This window comes from Danio rerio, chromosome 5 (assembly GCF_052040795.2).
Source record: "Danio rerio strain M-AB ecotype USA chromosome 5, GRCz13ab, whole genome shotgun sequence".
In the NCBI taxonomy this organism is placed as follows: Eukaryota; Metazoa; Chordata; class Actinopteri; order Cypriniformes; family Danionidae; genus Danio; species Danio rerio.
Genome location: NC_141025.1, coordinates 18,806,143 through 18,827,231, shown reverse-complemented (window position 1 = coordinate 18,827,231; position 21,089 = coordinate 18,806,143). Strand labels below are relative to the sequence as shown.

Below are 21,089 nucleotides of genomic sequence, written 5' to 3'. Positions count from 1 at the left end.
AATTGTTCATACAATCAGAAAAACCCCACTGCTTTATTCAGAAGAAGAAACGTATTTATTCATTCAGTAGAAACTTATTCATTTAAAAAAAACATTAATTAATTAATTCATAAACTCATTCATTCAGAGGAAAAAATTCATTCACTCTTTTAGAAGAAACTCAATCATTTATTTATTCATTCAGAAGAAATTCATTAATTCACAAGAAGAATCTCATTCATTCAATCATACAGAAGAAACTAATTGGTTCATTCATTCATTCATTCATTCATTCATTCATTCATTCATTCATTCATTCAGAAGAAACTCAATTTTTTTATTCATTCAGAGAAAGAAATTAATTCATTCAGAAAAAGAATCTCCATTCATTCATTCATTTATTCATTCATTCATTCAGAGGAAGAAACTCATTTGCTCATTCAGAAGAAACTCAATTGTTTATTCATTCAGAAGAAACTCATTGATTGATTCATTCATTCATCCAGAAGAATCTCATTCATTAATTCATTTAGAGGAAGAAAATCATTAGTTTATTCAGAAAAAAACTTATTGATTCATTCATTCATTCAGAAAAATCTCATTCATTTAGATGAAAAAACTCATTCGTTCATTTATTCATTCATTTAGAGAAAGAAACTCTTTCATTTATTCATAAAAGTTGATTAATTCAAAAGAAAATCATTGATTCATTCATTTATTCAGAAGAAGAATCTCATTCATTCACTCATTCAGAAGAAACTCGTTTGTTTATTCAGAAGAAACTCATTCGTTCATTCAAAAGAATCATTCATTCCTTCATTCATTCAATCATTCATTCAGAAGAAATTCATTCAGAAGTAGAAACTCATTTAATCATTAAAAAGCGTATTAATTTATATAAAAAACCAATTCATTCAGAAGTAATTCATTCATTCAGAAGATGAAGAAGAAGAAGAAATTTGGATTCATTTCAGAAGAAACTCATTCATTTCTTCAGACGAAACTCATTCATTCAGAAGAATTTATTTATTTACCTATTGATCATTCATTCATTCATTCATTCATTCATTCATAAGACATTAATTTTAAGTGTGCAGGGATTTAAGTTTGAATTGCTTGTCCTTAAATGATACCAGGCGATTACTGTGTTATTAAACACACAAAGTTGCTGATCCCATGTGAGACCTATAAATATGGTCTTTCTGCCACGCCTCTTGGCTTTCGACATCATAGCCTGCCTGGAAGTTTTCCCCAAAACACAGAGGCTGCCTGTGCAGACGACGGGCCAGGGTAACTGGAGCTTTCAGTCTGTGTGTGTGAGGATGAATGTTACCTCTGAGGTGAAAAGGGCAGCACTGGAGCAGGACTGGAGGAAGTGAAGCACAAGAAAGAGAGATGGTAGGCAGGGAGGGAGCAGAGAGTACGTTACTCCTTTTTCTCCATCCCCCTTTCCAACCATTCATCTGCCCACTGGCTTGAAAAGCCTCGGACTCTTTTGCGAACATGTGGAACACATTTAACCACCTCGGCTTCGCCCACACGAGCAGTCTCCACCCTCCTTTCTTTCACTCTTTTCCAGGCTTTCTGCACACTCTGACTATGATGCCTGCACTGAAAAACATATTGGTGTTGGAGAAACCATTTTCACAGAAATTGCTAGTTCATATTAAAAAGGATTATAAAGAAATGGGAAGTAACACGTTGGATTAAGCAAGAAATTGTTGATGTAGAAAGACAGAAATGGTATTTCCATGTAAACCCTTTTCCAATAATCAGACGAACGGGCGGGCGGGCGGGCGGATGGATGGATGGAACATTATTAAAAACATTTATGATTAACAATTATGCTTTTGAGTAAAACAGTTTTTTAATTATTATGTAAACTACTGATAAGATTTGTTCAAAATTGTAAAGAAAAACTGTAAATAAATAATATGTTATATTTTTTGCATAATATAACAACAAATATACCATGTTAATACTACAACAGAAATACTATCTTTTAGACATTTTTATTCCCAGATAGGTTTTCTGTATGACAGTGGTCCCATGTTAATCCTGGGAGTTACTTTCTAAAAATAGTCCGCAATAGGCAAAATCCGCGAAGTAGTCCTCTTTTATTTTTACATTTATTATAGATGTTTTAAGACCGTAAAACCCCTCACTCCACACTTTATACACTTTTCTCAGACAGGCATTAACATTTTCACACTTCTCTCATTTGAATACTCTCAAAAGTTTTTCAAAGTATTATAAAAAAAAACATTTGATCGCCTTTTATTTATAACGTAATGGCGCCCTACAGCTGCGTAACTTCTACCTTCCTTTAGCATGTCCAGAAGTTCAACTTTTTGTGCGATGGTTAGCATCTTCTTCTGCCTTTTTGTACCGCATGTGCCTTTGACGGTGCAGAACGTTTCGTTGACAATGCAAGCAGAAAACTTGCAAACACACAGTATAAAACTACAAAGTCACACTGCTAACGATCAAAGATTTTCGTAAATTTGGCAAGATAAACGCATTCTGTACATGGCATAGAGGAAATTGATTGAAAGTGGTCTACAGCCAATAAGGACGCAGAATATAATGCGATAATCAGGACGCCGAACTCAATGCGAAAAAAGCATGTCAAACTTCACAAAACAAATCTGCAAAACTGCAAAACAAGGCTGCGAAAAGTGAACTGCTTTATAGCAAGGGACCATTGTGTTGTGCAGTATAAACATTTTTCATAGTTTAAACTGTAAAATGCAACAGTAAAAATGTGTAATATACACGGTTAATAACTGTAAGTTGACTTTACCTTTTATTTCTTTTTGTTGACATTACTATGTTTTTTAAAATAAATAAATATATGATGTATAGATTTTCACACTTAAAGACACTGGTGTATAAAATACAGTAGTTTACCATAAAACGTAGAAAATTCTTTTATGTTTTCTACTAGAGCTGCATGATTCTGGCTAAAATGAGAATCGCGATTTTTTTTTTTTTTTTGCCTAAAATAAAGATCATGATAATCTCACGATTCTGTACATGTAAAATAAAGGTTAATATGAGTTTGATATTATTATTGTTATTCTCAAACATGTGGTAAAACAGCGATGGGCTTTGTGTAGCTGTACTGTTGGTTAAAATGCTACATCTTGTATAGACTTGGAATGGTGGACTTGAACAGACTTTAGATTTGTCCTGGTCATTAATGCTGATGATAATTCTGATGTTGAATTATTGTGTTATTGTGTCAATCTGTAATTTTCTGCTTAAAATCTGTCACTGATGTGATTTTTATGAATACAGAATACTGGGTGTGGGTATTTTTGCATTTCAGCGGGTTTTGGATACTTTTTGGGCTGGAATTGGTCACCTATCTGGCAACACTGTGTGCGCTTTCGGTTTCGTTTTCACTGCTAAGAGCGGTTCACTTCCCGTGTGGCTCCCAAACGATCACTTTGTGCCACAAACTAAATGTTATTTACAACTTTATCACCTGTAATTCACAGCCTATTGCAGTTCTGTTCACTAAAGTAGACTTTATTCAGCGCGTGCACGCCCTCTTTGTAATAACAGCTCATGGTCAGCTCACGTCACGTGTGATTTTGCGGTCGCAAATACATGACATGAAGACAGACATGACCTTTTTGGGATGAATTGTATCTTATAAATACAGCATGTGACTCTTTCAATACCATTTGGAGGTGTCCACGTTGCTGACCAATGTATGTAAAACAATGTGTAGACTTGTGCGGCCACTTTTGCTTCTCTCCTGAACTTGAAAATATGATTGACAGAATCGTATAAATGCTGGATTAAGATCGTCTAGGGGGTCGAATCAAGATTGCGATCTTTTTACGATTAATTGTGCAGCTCTAGTTTCTACCTTATTTTTTACGTTAAAGTGCTGACAACCACAGCTGCCATTTTCTTTCACCGTAAAATGTTTGGGATTTTTTTGATAGTGAACACCACCTGACAAAAGTCTTGTCACCTATCCAAGGGTCAGGAAAAACAAATAGAAAGACAAAGACAGAAAAGACAGAAAGACAAAGGCAAAACACTTACTTTACCAAAATAAACTATGATTATGTCTTGATTTTTCATTATTTAATTAGGACGGTAATGTCTGTCTTTGCTTAGACAAAAGTCTTGTCACTTAACTGAAATAATGTACAGTATAGAATGTAAAGTCATGTTGTAGTGGAAAAAGAAGTACTATTGTGTATGAGTCCCATGAGCTTGGAGGACTGCATGCATACATCTCTGCAGTGACTCAAATAACTTAATAAATTCATCTGGAATGGCAAAGAAAGCGTTCTTGCAGCACTTCCAGAGTTCATAAAGATTCTTTAGATTCATCTTCAATGCCTCCTCTATCATTTTACCCCAGAAATGTTCAATAATGTTAATGTCTGCTGACAGGGTTGGCCAATCCTGGAGCATCTTGACCTTCTTAGCTTTCAGGAACTTTGATGTGGACACTGAAGTATGAGAAGGAGCACTATTCTGCTGAAGAATTTGCCCTCTCCTGTGGTTTGTAATGTAATGGGCAGCACAAATGTTTTGATATCTCAGGCTGTTGATGTTGCCATCCACTCTGCAGATCTCTCGCATGCCCCCACACTTGAATGTAACCTCAAACCATGATTTTCCTTCTCCAATCATGACTGATTTCTGTGGGAATCTTGGGTCCATGCGAATTCAAATAGGTCTTCTGCAGTATTTGTGATGATTGGGATGCAGTTCAAAGGATGTTTAATCAGAAAAAGTCTACCTTCTGACACGTTTCCAAATGAGTAAGTAGAAGTCAAGTTATTATTTGTTACTCTTAAAACTGGGATTGACCACAAGACTTTTGTCAGGTAGTGTATATAGTCAGTCTCACAGTTGTGATCACCATCTACGCCAGCGTTGAAAATCAAACTCGTTTCTGCATTATTACTAATTTATATGACATCTTATAAGTCTAAAAACTACAGTAGTGTAACTGCATCCTAAAAGGCTTCATCACACAGACAAGGCTTTTGTTCCCTTAAGATGAGTTTTATTTTTTCAAAATGACTGACATACTTAATAATGTCAGCCAGCACTTTAAATTGCATTATATTATTAAAGTCATTTAACTCAATACCTGCTATTATGAAGGCAGAGGATGAGCTCTCCACGTCACATCAGAGAGAAGGTGCTGTCACTCAAACAGCTGAAAGCGTCTCAGAGGTTCCACTGCTCTCTGCTGCTTTGATGTAAGAGATGTAAAGGCCAGCTTGGCTCATGTGGGATTGTTATTTTATTTATATACAGTGCATTATATCAGTAAGCCACAATGGAATTTTATAGACCGAAACAGGTGTCTCGAAATCAGGTGCAGTTGGAGATCCATGCAAGCCTACGAAAATAAAATGGCTTTGTTTACACAGTTCACTAAAGCACTGCATTATACATTAGCAAACACTTTTCATCACTGCAAAAAGTAGCCTTTAGTATCATTATGAATGTCAGATCAGTCACTTTAGATCAGTTACTTCAATAGTTCTACTAAAGCACTGTGTTATACATGAGGAACACACCTGTCAACCCTCCTGTTTTTTTTCTGTGTTTTTCCCGTATTTTCAGTCTTTCTATGAAGAGTGGCAATAAACATTAAAGGTCAATCCTTCCTATACGACAACCTATACCGCCAAACCACCAGGGGACGCCCCTTTCTCCTAAAGGTGAATCTGATCTGTGCTTTCATTATATTTAGGCATGAAAACACTTTGAAATAAATATAAAAACAGCGTGATTCACGCCGTTGCCCTGCCTATGCATCCTTAAAACAGTTAGTTCATGTAGTGGCGTGTGACTGTCCGATGCACTCCATGTTGATAAATAGACGCTGTCTCACAAATGGAATCTGTACACATGATTTGAAGTTGAGCTAAAGTGCACATTGGGGTTCGGGTGTGTGTTTGAACAGACATATATTAATTCTCTTTATTCCAGACACTTGGTCCAATAGTACAAAAGACAGACAAAACAATACAAACCACACAATATACATAAAATAGACAGTTATGCCAATATTTTATTAAGACTGACTGAAAGTGCACCTCAGTAAGCCTAAGATTTATCAATAACCTTAAAAAGTTATTCTGAAATTTCTCTAACTGACAGAAACTTATAGATCAAATTTCTCATCAAAGGAAAAAATGCTCTTACGTTACAAAATAATTCACTTGCACTACACTATCTTTTATTTTTTTTTTTAAATCCTCAAACAATCATTGTATGCACCCTGCAGCTTATGGAAACTTTTTTTTAAATATTATACCACAGAGGAGCTGTGTATAAAGAACTGCAGTAAGGTCTAAAGAAGTTTACCTTAACCTGCTCTAAACACAAATAAAACTCTCAACAGCATATTTGCTTGAACATATAATATTTAACGTTCCCTGTACATGTCATTACACACATATATACGCATAATACACATAATAATACTACTACTACTGCTAATAATAATAATATTAACATCTAAATGTGAATCTTGGTGCCTTTTCTTATAAACACAACAAATTTGGTCACAAATGAGCATAAAAATTAAGGAAAGCCATCGAATGCTTTCATTATAGATGTGTGCGTTTTTAAAGTGTCTCTGTTATTTAATGTAATCAAACGAAATCTAAATAAGAGTTTCATTCGCTGCTCTTTAATCAGAATGTTTAAATTATACAGTAAAGAAAAGCTTAATGAGATTTGATAACTTAATTCAATTTCTTTATAATACCTATTAATTTTAATATACTAAACTGTTTGATTTATTTGCAGTTTTTAATGCCTACTATTTCTTCTATCGTTTGTAAATAATAATAATAATAATAGTAATCATAATTATGAAAAAAACATATTACTGACCGTTTCAACTGTTAAATAACACTGAAATAAGGGGGTATTCCTTATTTTCACATCCTAAAGTTGACCGGTGATTAGCAATCACTTTTCATTATTTATTAGCATTTAGTATCATTGTAAATGTCTGATCAGTCACTTTAGATTAGTTTAAAAATAAAGTTGTTCATTTGTTTAATAATATATATTTACCATCTTTAAGCTTTGGAATGGTTGTCAAGTTTTAAAAAACTCCCCATTTTCACCGTGTTCGCGTGGGCTTCCTTTAGGTGTTCCGGTTTCCCCCATATAGTTTAAAGACGTGGTATAAGTGAATTCGGTAAACAAAATTGGTTGTAGTGTATTAGTGTGTGTATGCATATGAGTGTTTATGGGTGTTTCCCATTACTGGGTTGTGGCTGGAAGGGCATCTGTTGCATAATACATATGCTGGAATAGTTAGTGGTTCATTCCGCTGTGGCGACCCCATGACAAATAAGGGACTAAGCTGAAAGAAAATTAATTAATGAACGGATTCTGACACAATACATTTATTTGATTATATATGGTTGAGAATTAGCTACATAGAAAGTGCTTGGCTATAACATCGGTTATAGAAATGTATAATGAATTGAATTTAGGTCTGCTTTTATGCTGAGTGCAAGAACTGTGTTGTGTTTAGAAAGGAAAAATGTTTGTATCAGACTGTGACAGGGTATGATGGTGTTATACATGTAAAAGATCGGCTCATCTGTATTCGTCTTCATCTTGGATGGTTATGTCATTTTCAATCAAGTCACTCAGAAGCAAAAGAAAAGAGGAAACATAGAGGAGCTCGAAATGAGAAGTGACCCCTGTGCTTCAACTGAATGAAATCACCAATGCAAATCCATTCACTTTGACAGTCAAATTCTGAAAGGCGCCCACAATTATAGCTTTATCCTGACCAGCAGATTTCTGAATGCCTTTGTGAGTCAGAGTTTGGTTTTTCATTCACACGTTGAACAATCTTTTAAAAGGGCAGTTGTGAAACTCTTTTAATTACATACATTGTCAGACATGATTGCCACGATTTAGGCAACAAATATTTATTTGTCACTCTATAAAGAGAAGCAATGTTAAAAGAGGAGAAATGTGTCAAATATATTTGTGGTGACTGCCTTTATTAGTTTTTATTACTTCAAAAAATGGTAATCTTAGTTAGAGTCTCATTTCTACCCCACATATTTAAATATCCGTGAATCAAGACACATTTTCTAGACAAGTAAAAAAAATATTGTCTTGTTTTCAGAAACATGTCAAATTTAAGCTAGTTTTTTTTAAAAAAAGCAAAATAATCTGCCAATGGGGTGAGCAAGATATCTTTAAAAAAAAAAGTTTAAAAACAAAGATTTTTTTTGTTTACCCCATTTGCATATTAATTTGCAAGGAAAGGTGCAGTTCATTTCGGCTTATTATTTCTGAAAATAAGACAATATTGTTAGCTTTTCTAGCATACTTAAGATGTGTATATAAATAGGATTTAAGAACATTTAGATATTTGGACTAGAAATTAAACAAAACTGTGTGGTAGAGAAGTAAATTGTTGTTGTGTGCAAATGCAAATAATATGTTTACACAGACAAATGTATTATTTTCAGTTGGTCTTTATATGAGCCAGAATGCCTTTCTGTTTGGAGTTTGCATTTTTTCTATGTTTGCATGGTGCTCGGGTTTCCCCCACAGTCAAAAGAAATGCAGTATGGGCCAATTGGATAAAGTAAGTTTGCCATAATGTGTGTGTGTGTCTGTGTGTGTCTCTGTGTGTGTGTGTGTGTGTGTGTGTGTGTGTGTGTGTGTGTGTGTGTGTGTGTGTTTGTGTGTATTTGTTTGTGTGTATTTGTTTGTGTGTGTTTGTGTGTGTTTGTGTGTGTGTGTGAATTGAAAAGTGTGTGGTACAAAAAGTCTTTAGGTGGGCAACAGTACGGGGTTTCCATTTCTTCTCAAAAATACCTGAAATATTGATTCATCTGAGCACAGTACATTTTTTCACTGTGTGCTGGTCTCGGAGATGCCTCCAAGCCCAAAGAAGTCAACGGTGCGTCTGGACACTGTTAATGTAAGGCTTCCGTTTTGCACAGTGCAGTATTAATATTCCAAAATGTGTCTTTTAGAAAGGTGTAGGACTTCTGTTTGGAGATTTTAGTTTCAGATTTTTATTTCAGCCCAATAAAGCCTGTATTGTAGGTCACTATAACCACGCGGGTTGTCAAAAGGATTGACCTCGGTACCAGTAGACGTTGAATTTTTTTAAAATTTTTTTTTTAATGATTTATTTAACATTTTTTCATTTTACAAACATATCAAACAACCCTTACAGAAATAATATTAGAAAAAAATATATATAAATACAAATAACATATTGATAAAAAAGTGAATAAATTAATTAATTAATTAAAATAGAAAAAATAAAAAAAGAAGATAATAATAAAATAAAACCAAATTAACAAATAATGCGAGGCAGATGTCTACATTTTATACAGTAATCATGAATTTTTTTAAGTAATTAAATTTTTTGCTAACATTTGCACGCTGATGACCTCAGAGCCAATAACAGTCATATCTGTTGAGCATGTGATCACAACAACCAATCAGAGGTGTTTAAGAACATACTGAACGGTGCTCAGATGTTATTTAAAACAGAGCAGAAAGTCATTGCTTATTTCAACAATTGGTAGTAGGAACAGTGCAACCTCTTAAATAATTTAGTCACACTTTCATTTACCCACCGTCTTGAGCCCTGTATGCATGCCATGTTTAGTTTTCTTGAAAAATTTGTTATTTCAATGAGGTTTGTAGAAAAGTCCAGAGCAACACCTCATTACCTTCTCTAGAGCAGCTGTAGGTGTTTTTAAAGTTTGTCTGTGTTTTTACAATAAGCCCTGATTGGGTTGTATAGGTGGAAAGGAGCAGATAGAAGAAGAATCCTGTCTTATCTGTGCTGACTTGTTTGTTTTCCTCTCCTTAGGGACATCGTTGTCGGAATGGTTGGTTGAAAGTCCATTTTTCCCCTCTTAGATCTTCACTGTTGCCCTTTCGTTTCATCCTGCAGTTTTAAACAGCCTGTTGAGACATGTCTTTTTATACAGTCTCACTTTTCAAGTCACGCGCGTTCATCTATGTTTCAGGTTGGTATTGTTGTTGCTTACTCCCATGATCCTACCATTAGAGAAGGAAGTCAAGCTGTGCTACATCTCCAATGATGCTTTCCTCTTGATCAATTCAGGATTTGACATTTAAAACCTCATAGTTTTTATGATCTAAAAGTGGGTTTGAGCAGGTTAAAAGAAAATCAATGTGTTGAAAAGTCTTTTGCTTATTGAATGTGATGGTATTTTGTTTGTGCATGCATCTCTTACGAAGCTGATCGATTTGTATTGATCTCCTGTCTGTGTGTTTTTATTCAGATAATTGTGCTTATGTCAGGTGGTTCTATAGTGTGTGTGTGTGTGTGTGTGTGTGTGTGTGTTCTGCTATTTTTTTGTATTTGGCATCTAGTGTCTACCTTACATTTATGTAGCTTTGGTCTGTAGTACAGTGCTTATCACTGTCATTCTCTTTAAACAATCTGTTTTTCTGTATAATTTCCTTTAAGTAGCACCTGGTCCGAAATCGCTGACTCAATGGTGTTGTTATGCCATATTTACTTAGGGTGCACTCACACTATGCTATTCAAACCATTCTTGGGTGCATTTTCCGATTCGTTTGACTTGTGTGAGTGCTCCGAATTGGGTTTAGGCACAATTCACTTGGCTGGCCTTGGCCCGGTTGGAAGAGGTGTGTCACAGTGCGGGCGGTTGGGCTTTGGCGCGGTATGCTTGTAGTGTGAGTGCAAAGTGCACCTGAGCCCAAAACTGAAGATGCAATGTCACTTTTAGGGACCGTTTCATGTGAAATTATTAATCATTCATACTTTACAATAAACCCAAACTATCATAGTTTATTAAAGATGCAAACCCCACTCTGTACTTCAGCTACACCTTCAGCAAACCTCCTAATACGTGTAGCATGAGGACTTTTAGGATAATTGTTTGTGGGTCAAAAGTTGTGGATCTTTTCTGCAAAATATTTGACAAATGCAATATGAGTGCAGGCCGTTGGGGGAGAGGGGAGGGGGGGACAAGCGCACTTCGGCAGGGTTCAAAGCAACTGTACCTAGTGTGAGCACACCCTTAAATAATAAGTAGACCTAGACCAATGCAGAGTGATTTTAGATACCTATAAGTAAAGTCAAAACTAAAACCATTTTTGTTACTGAAAATGGAATAAATGTTAATTAAAATTAAAATAAATATGTAAAAAAGCAACATAAAAAGCTACACTCAAAAAATTGTTTGCTGTTACAACTACTTTTTTTAAATAAACTGAAACAGCACAATTATTGAGTTTTATTTTGGGATGATTTATTGGTTTTTACAAATCTAAGTGGATTGAATCTAAAACAAATAAGTTAACTTAATTTCTTCATTGTTGACCACATATGTTGTTCTTCTGATTAGAAACCGCAATCAGGGGCCTGCGCTGTTTTGGGCCCCCCAGAGATACTATTACTGTTGAACAAATCTGATTGGCTAGCATCTTTACTAGTATATTTGTATGTGGGCATGGAATGATAACTGGTGTCAAGGTTTACTGCGGTTTGGAAAAGTCAAGGTTTTAAAACTGTAAAAAAAAATTCTGTTTTTCTGTTCTTATGGTATATGTGTGTTTTTTTTATATGCAAGTTGTTGTTGTTTTTTTATGCCTTTTCAAATTGTCAAGAAATTGATGTTTTTTAAACTAATGAAGACCCCAAAAGTTAATGGTTTATTTAATTGATTCAGCCTGACATGTTTACTGTATCAAAATATTTGAAATGTTTCTTAAAACAAAATATATTGTGTTTAATGGCATAAAAGTTTTTTTTTTTTTACCCAAACATTTAAAATGAACATATTTAAGAGCAGTAATCACAATAATGTGGTACCGAGACATTTTTATCCAAGGTTATCATACCAAACCGTGCCTATTTGTATGACACAAGCTATGTTTCTATCCAAAAATGCGAATTAACTTTATTCGCAAAACTGGATTATTGCATAAAAGATGTGCGAATAAAGCAGCGTTTCCATCCAATGAGTCAAAGAGAACAAAATCGTCACTGATTAACTGTCGCCAAATATCAACAGCGAAAACGGAATTTGCTGCGATAAGAGAAGATGCATGATTTTTTTTTTTCAGTTAATAAATGACTTGCGCCTCAGAAGACAATCCTGACATGCAGTGAAATTTGAAGGCGTGAGACACAAAGCACAGACTCTTGATTCTGGAGGTAAGTAATAATATAATAACACTAATACTGAAATGGTTAAGGCATTTTAGAATGACCAAAAAAAAATTTCAAATGTTTTACAGTGTGCTCAGCCTGCTGGTTTGTCCATTCACACATATTTTTATCATCACATGATCTCTTACAACAAAATCACATGACCTTTTTAAAAGCGCATACTTGAATTTGTTCGATAAAAGTGCTTTTATTGTAGTTTATGTCCATCTTTTATCGAATAAAGTTTTTTCTACTCAGTTATGCACATGTATCAATGTGGATTTTCAAAATTTATGTTCATCTTGGTGTTTCCATCAACCAGTTTATTATGCGCATATCCAAAATACGCATAAAAATAGGTGGATGGAAACAGCTTGATTGACTGAAGCCTGCAATTGACTGATGCCTGCATTGGCTCTTGAAAAGTTAAATGTTTTTAACAAAGGTTTTTGCCATGAGCAAAAAATACCAATGCAACTAGACAGACCCACAATTCTGTTTGGCAAATCTTGATGTTACTCCATTCAAAGTAAATGAGAAGTGTCAAATTATGTAAAATTATGTTCTAAATAAATGCTCTTCTTTCTATACAAGGAAATCCATCTTGATTTAAAAAAATAAAATAAAAATGACACAAACAAATAATAATAAGAGTTCTGAACATCCATGTAACCCTTCAGACTGGAATAATGACTAATAAAACTTCATCACCTAAAGTATCAGTAACCTTCTAAAATATTTAACAAAAAAAAAAAAACATTTGTTTGAAATTGTAACTTTTAAAATAGTATTACTGTTTGTTTTTTGACAATAATGGAATGGTGTCTATGTGTAGGGTGAAGTGGTTTGAAAGTGTCAGAATCTGTATGTGTGTTTGCTCAGATAGGGGTCAGAGGTCTTATGTGGATGGTGAGGACAGCTGACCCCACTCACTGTGTGTGTCTAGTTGAGTGTTATGGGGATTAACTACAACAGCTAAAGAAATAGACAGGGTCAACAATCTTGTCCTGTTGTTTTTGCAGTTGTGCTTGCTTGAATCAGCAAAGTGAGGAGAGCGTGTTGCTGACAACACAACAAAAAGGTTCACTCAAATATAATCAAAGTTTTCTGTATAGGGCTGCATGATACTGGGAAAAAAATTATTTTTTTACTATATAACATTTCTCTAGAAATGCGCTATTTTTATTTGCTCTGTTTTAAAATAATTTACGTATATAATGATATTTAAATAAACAGCTAAGATATATTTTTTAGATTTAATTAATATACCCTTTCGTGAGTTTAAAGTACTCCATCTGACCCTCCTGCATTAGTCTTTAATTGTGATCGTTACTTAGAATTCATTGCCTGTTAAAGTCTCAGTGGTGACTAGTCAAGTTTAACATGTCACCCACCAGCCCCAATGATCTATGTATATTTAACAAATGTTCAGATTATATTATGAAATTTCTCATACTCCGATTCTCAAATATGTGATAGAACATATAAAGAGTTCTGATGCAAAAACCTTTAGGTGCCATCTAGAATTTTCTTCTACAATGAGCATTTTTCTCTAATGTTTTTTTAATTATTTCATGTTAAAATTGTTGAAAATAACTTATTCTTTGCCATTCTTTGTTTAATAGAGCAAAGAAATTTTCACAGTATATATATTTTTTTTCGAGAGAGTCTTATTTATTATTTTTTTATTTTTTCGACTAGAATAAAAGCAGGTTTTAATTTTTTAAACACCATTTTAAGGACAAAATTATTAGCCTTTTTAGGCTATTTTTTTTCTTGATAGTCTACAGAACAAACCATCATTATACAATAACTTGTATTAACTTGCTTAACCTAATTAACCTAGTTTTTAAATGTCACTTTAAGCTGTATTAAAGTGTCTTGAAAAATCAAATAAAATATTATTTACTGTCATCAAAACAAATATAAAATAAAACAGTTATTAGAAATGAGTTATTAAAACTATTATGCTTAGAAATGTGTTGAAAACGAACCAGCAACCTTTTTGCTGTGAGGCGAGAGCGATACCCACTGTGCCACCACGCCACCCGATACTCACGCCAATATAGCATCATTTATGTGACACTGTGCAACAAATTATATTTTTTTACATTACTGTGAGAATTGGGTTTAGGGTTGAGGTAGGGGTAGACGTTAATAAAATACAATAAATGCATAATTTAATAAATAATATAACATTTTTGTTAACTTGTGATCGCAGCTGTATCCCTTCTAGCAACATCCTCAGGACTGATCCGAGCTGGTGGATTTGTGTTGTTTATTCATAATAACAGTTTATCTGGAAGAGGAATAAAGAAGATATTCTAGTAACATAAACAGTGTATATCTTACATGAATATGTCCAGTTATATATATATATATATATATATATATATATATATATATATATATATATATATATATATGTATATATATATATATATATATATATATATATATATATAAAAAATTGTCATCTCCATAGACATCCGCGGTTCTTACTGTGCCTTGGTGCGTGCCGTCACATTTGAATTTTAGAAGTTGATGACGTGCGATTTGAATGTTCTAATTGGTGTAATTGTACGCTTCAGAGACCAGCCAAGGTTGATCACACCAGTGTGATCACACGTATAAAAGGGTTAATACAAATATTTGGTCTTTAAAACACTGAGTCAAAACCTCTTCTGACTCTAACTGGCTGCCATCATTTTCCTCTTGTTTTGACTCCTGATATTAATGTTTATTTTTGGCTTTGGGTTCACAATTGGGCCATAACATCATTAAGAACGACCAATATAATGGTAATATTGCGATATATTGTGCAGTCCTATTTTTTTGTCACTTTGTCTTTCTGATATGAATGATGCAAGTCCAGATGCAACACTTAAGCAAAGATAAGGTTCTAAATTGGTCACTCTTGATAACTGAAATAATACTAATGTAATCAAAGCTTTGTCTTAAAAGTGTTTCCATTATCCACAAGAGTTTGATCTCTCAGTGGCCTTTTCAGCATAATTAGTCCATTTATGGTCAGTAGTAGAAAAAAGTCTGCTTGCGCCCAAATGCTGGTATTCTAATGAGGTTTAGCCTCAGGATGAACAGTGTAAGCCAAGCGTTTTGTGTTCTGAGTGGAAAAGACAGAGCGCATTCATTTTATGTGTGTATGAACACACAAGCAGTGTTTAAATCATCATTATGAATGAGGTTATGGATATGGATGGACTGTTAAAGCTCTTTCTAATTAAACTCTGATATGCAAGGGGGAGCCGGAGACTTGGAAAATGTTCCTCATTGCATGAGAGCCAAGCTTGAATCAAACAAACAGAACCCCCCAAAACCACAACCCTTTCTAAATCGGTGCGACGCATCTGAGAGTAATTAATGGCTTATAAGCTTTTGACACGATTTATGATGCAATAGTTTGTTCCATTTGTGCAGAAAATTCATTTATCGTTATGCTGTTTAACACACTGTGAATACTTTTGTTTAGGCCCGGATGCTTGACTTTGAGGTTGACCAACTTGTTGCTTCTTTTTTGCTCACTAACTTTGATCTTGTATGTAGCATGTTTATAGTATTTTATGGTGTTTCTGTATAATGAAGTTACAGTTCTAGAGAAACTTAAAATCTTTTTTTTTTACTAACAAATTAAACTCTTGAGATTGGTTTCGATACCTACTGATAAATTATCATTTTTAATGTTACCATATCTGCCGATAATAAAATGAATTAGGCATTTTTCCACATTTAAGACTCATGCTGCTGGCCATGAGGGTTTTAAATGTTGCCTTCCACATATAAGTTGTTATATCATTGTAGACCTGTCAATTTTTAGTCAGTGTTTTTAAACAAATCTCTTAAATAAATGATTTAATGACTACCTTTAAGACTTCACTTGGTTCATTATCGGTTGAATGAATCACTCTTCTTGAACTAATCGTTTAAATGCTGAATTCAGTCACATGCAATTTGTAACTTGTTTCTGCCTACTGGCATTACAGTGTAATCAATAAAATTTTGATATAAAGTGTCATACTACTTCCAAATGGTGATTTTAGAGTGTGTTTACACTAGGGCTGCACAATATCGAAAAATCTGATATTGCGATATTGCAGTTTTCTGCAAAAAATATTACAGTATGGGTTACAGTTTTATAAGATAGTTTAAATAGCACCGTTTAATGGTTTTCTATTTGGAGTCTAAATTGAATAACCCCAATGCAAAAAAAAAAAAAAAAAAAAAAAATTCTTACTTTGTCTCATTTCTAGTCCAAATATTTTAATATAAGTAAAAATATTGTTTTGTTTTCAAATTTTCTTTACACTTTTCCATTCAAGTTTTCCCTCAAAACAAACAAACTGTGATGGTTTTATGAACATTTCAAGAGTTATGTCCCATTTTATAGTGAGTGCCCTTAACTAATATGTACTTACACTTCATTTAATCATTTACAGTTACAATGTACTTATTCTATAAATACATGTTTTTACACTGTAGTTATGATTGATTAAATACTTTCATGTAATTACATCTCATAAACCTATTCTTATCATCAAACCTATTACTAACCTTACTCCGATCCCACTTCAAGAGCACCAGAGGTTTACTGCAATACATTATGAACAGAGTAAGTACAGGTTACGCCTTATGTTGTTATGTTGGATGAAACATAACATTAAGTCTCTAATGGTGCTGGGTGAAAAAGAAAACACAACAAATGGATAAGTGAAACAAAAATAACAATTTATTATACAAAGAATGTCAAACAATGTATATATGAACTTAGAATGTAATTTTAAATAACAGAATTAAACAGAAAAACAGGAGTGTTGCCAAAATAAAGAAATAAATATAACAAAACAATCTAACTAAACCCCGACCTACTAAACTAAGAAAAATGCAGAAATCAAACCGTAATCTTCAGCGTATGCAACGCTCAACTAACTTCTCACCTATTAAAAAACATAATTGAAAATGTGGCAACTCCACCATAAACTAACACAAAAAACTATGCTGCTTAAAATTACTAGAGTTTTTGTAAAGTACACACTGTTAGCAGTTAGCAAAACAAGAGCTTGTCTGATGATGCAATTCTCATAAAGATCATTCGACTTCCTAATAATAAATATTAAATTGAGCTGCACAAAATTATCTAATAAATAAAGCAGTTAAACGAGAGACAAACTAAACAAAACAACAACAAAAATAGTACAAAAACAAATGAACAGGCTGGTCGACACTAGTGAGGAGTTTGGTGGCGAGCCAAGCGTTCCTGAACAGCGCAAGTGAAGGCCTTTTAAATGTGGCAGACCACCTCCTGATTGGTGCGCAGAGTGCGTCATAATGGTGATTGACAGCCTTCTCGACCAATGGTCGCAGACATAGTACAGTACAGAGTACACAACAGAAAAGAGAAGAGAAAACAAAACAGACAAACACAAAACATACGTGAAATGTAACAGCATATTTGTATTTAATTTTAGATGTTCATAGTAGTTAAGGACACGTAATATAAAGTAAGACCAAATGTTCTTGATTACATGTTTTCACCAAAACCCTGATGTGCACCAAGACCACTTAAAAATGGCTCTTGTTCTGCTTGCTGCTTACTTAACAAGCTTTGCTGCAGTTTGGATGAATTCAGAATGTGAAATGGACAAAAGTTATCTAAACAAGCCTGAAACATGAAATCGTGTTACAAGATATGACCATAAAAAGGACACAATGTTCAGGCATACATTCTCGTCACAGTTGCCTGTTGACCATTATGATTTAATACAGGACTCAGAATTGCATCATATTGCAGTAGATCTTCATTTGTGTCTAAGGCAGAAAAAAATGGCTGATATTCTGTTTGGCCCTGGTCATTAAACACCAACATAATGATGTTGAGTAAAGGCTGAAGATGTTTCCTATACATCTTTTAATAATTCATCCTTTAAAAAAAACAAAAAACTTAAAATAGTAGTTTATTGTGCATATATGTGTTGTAGGGATGGGAAGATTAACCGATATGTATCGATACGCGGTCATGCGCGTGCACGATGCGAGTGCATCGGTTGAGCAGCAGAGGATGAATGAAATTTTGGAGGCAAATCGAGATGCATCGGTTTTTGCGAGATGCATCGATTTTTCCGAGATACAGCTTATATTTTTAATATAGAATGTATTTTTTATTTATTAACAAGTGTTTTCAACCTGTTTTTGGCGCATAATTTAATCGACCTACATAAAGTAAGCCTTAGCAACGGATTTGCGGATGTGCACACACTACATCTCAGTGTATCAGGTGTGCGGATGAAGCTAGTGGAGCGCCCTCAGAAAGCGCGAGAAGCAAAACAAACATTTTATTCCCCACTGAGTTTTAAATCTAAAGTATGGCAAGCAACATTATGGATTTAAGGATGGACGACATGACAGGACAGATGCAATTTGCAAAATGTGCCGCGCATCTGTAAAATACGCGGGCAGTACGACTAATCTGATATCTCACTTGTAGCGGCGCCACGGTGTTGTTGTGAAAGCATCTTCCAGTGTTTCTGCATCCCCGGCTTTCGTACTGCTTCAACCAGCTCCAAAAGTGGTGAGAAAAGCATTGCAAGTTTTTTTTCCATGCGCAACAGTTCTGCTCGCTCTACGTCAATAACGAATGCTATTGCATTGTTCATCTGCAAAGATATTCAGCCTAGTGTCACGGAGAACGAAGGTTTTAAACGCCTCCTCCTGTTAATTTTTATTTAATAATAATAATAATAATATTAATAATAATAATGATAAAAATAATTGGGTGTCACGGTGGCACAGTGGGTAGTTTGACCACCTCACAGCAAGAAGATTGCTGGTTTGTTATATTTTTATTAGCCTGTTGTTTACAGTGACAGTGATGTTTCAACGCAGCATAACACTGCTAGTTCACGACCTTAAGTTTTGAATAATCAGTGGCAAAATATATCTTTGTAAAACTTGTTTTCATAGTTGAAAAGTTAAATCACAATTCTTGTTGTGCAATGCTAAATTTATTTATGTTGAAAGAGTGCAAATATATACATATTTTTTAATATATATTGCACTTATACATTCTGTTTATCTTGAAAATACTTAAATAATATGTGCTATATGTTCTAAAATGGCCCTCTACTGTAAACTGACACTCTGGCTCTGAGAGAAGAGCCAGTTTGTAAAAAAGTCTTGGTTTTGCTTGGTTTATAAATAATCAAACTCATTCAATGGCACAGCATCCTCTTTCACATCATCTCATAAACTTGATCTAATTAGTTAGTGCTGAAATATCGCATCGTATCGTGATATGGGTGTGAATCGTATCGTGTTGCATCGCAATATGTCACAAATGTATCGCTAATATATCGGATCGTATTCTTTAAATCGAGATGCGTATCGGATCGGCATTATAGCTTAGATGCCCAACCCTAATGTGTTGTAGTTGATCTTGCTCTTCACCTCTTTGTTCACAAGTATGTGTGACAGCTAAATGGTTGGTTGAAACCCCAGTGTTTTTTCAGACCTCTGTAGTTTGAGACTGTCAGGCAGGTTGTGTATGCAGGTCTATGAGACATTCCTCTGATCTGTGAAGAACAGATCCACTCATGAATGTCAAGCCAGAGAAAACTTATGGCCTCCCTACTACTACCATACAGCAATCATATCATGTAGCACTGGTGATTGTTTTTTTATTTTATTTATTTACTTTAACTTTAAAGTAGGGATTTGCTATTTGTTATTATTATTATGGACTCTTTTCACATTTCCGAGTTTCTCAGTAGCGGAAGTCATTATAATTGGGTAAATTAAGAGCGCAGTGAATGGGAGAGTACAACAGATTTTTTTTTTCACATACCTATTTGCTGAAACAACAACTTCACGATGGTGTTATCAAGACTTTCAGTTAGTGTGAGACTGATAACGGCAGCCAGAAGAAAGAACGTCAAATTTACTGTCCTGCCTATACACTCTGCGTTATAAACTCCTTACACAAGTGGTAATTTCATCTTTTGTTTTGAGGCAAAGATGATATATATATATATATATATATATATATATATATATATATATATATATATATATATATATATATATATATATATATATATGTAACACATGTATAAATACATATGTTTAAAAAAAAATCTAAATATAAAAAACTTCCAGACGTCACGGTGGCGTAGAGGGTAGCACGATCGCCTCACAGCAAAAAAAGTCGCTGGTTCAAGCCTCAGTTGGGCATTTCTGTGTGGAGTTTGCATGTTCTCCCTATGGCATATGGCATAGGATGGATGTTTCCCAGTGATGAGTTGCAGTTGGATTGGGTTGGATGAGTTTCCGGTTCATTCCGCTGTGGCAACCTCAGATTAATAAAGGGACTAAGACAAAAAGAAAATGAATGAATGAATAAATGAATAAAAATGTCCAAAGATTTAAGATGCTGATGACGTGAAAAGGGTCCATTATTTATTAGTTTATTTTTTGGTTTTATGTAAAACAGTTGTTGTGAAAATCTGATTCATTTTCAGGATTCTTTGAAGAATATAAAGTTTAAAATTAGAAAATGTATTTAAAGCTGGTATCTTTCATCATAAGTCCCTTTGAATCATTTAATCTTTTCTATAAAAATAAAAAGAAAACCTTCAGGAAGACTTTAACACCGTAGAAATATCTAATTATTTGAGACTAGACTGAAGTATTTATACATTTGGTCTTAGAATCTGAGATTATAGCATAGGTCTGCATATACTTTCTCATTATATTATGATATATCTCCAACTCTATAATCTTTAATTTTGTTGAATAACACTATAGTCACAGACAGAACAATATATAATACTGTAATTAGGTTGTTTTTGTACAACATAATTTCCGGTTTTACATGGCACCTCTGTCATTGTTA

General features: G+C 34.0%; 1 protein-coding gene and 1 long non-coding RNA gene across 5 annotated transcripts in view; one reads left to right on the top strand and one right to left on the bottom strand.

Moving 5' to 3' along the window:
- The window catches only part of zdhhc8b (zDHHC palmitoyltransferase 8b), a 135,196-nt gene that overhangs the window by 22,336 nt on the left and 91,771 nt on the right, over window positions 1-21,089 (top strand).
- On the bottom strand, window positions 291-9,930 carry LOC110439809 (uncharacterized). Its single transcript, XR_015491101.1, has 3 exons — window positions 9,612-9,930; window positions 5,108-5,362; window positions 291-1,590 (listed from the first exon to the last, which is right to left on the bottom strand). It is a non-coding gene; the product is annotated as an uncharacterized LOC110439809 (long non-coding RNA).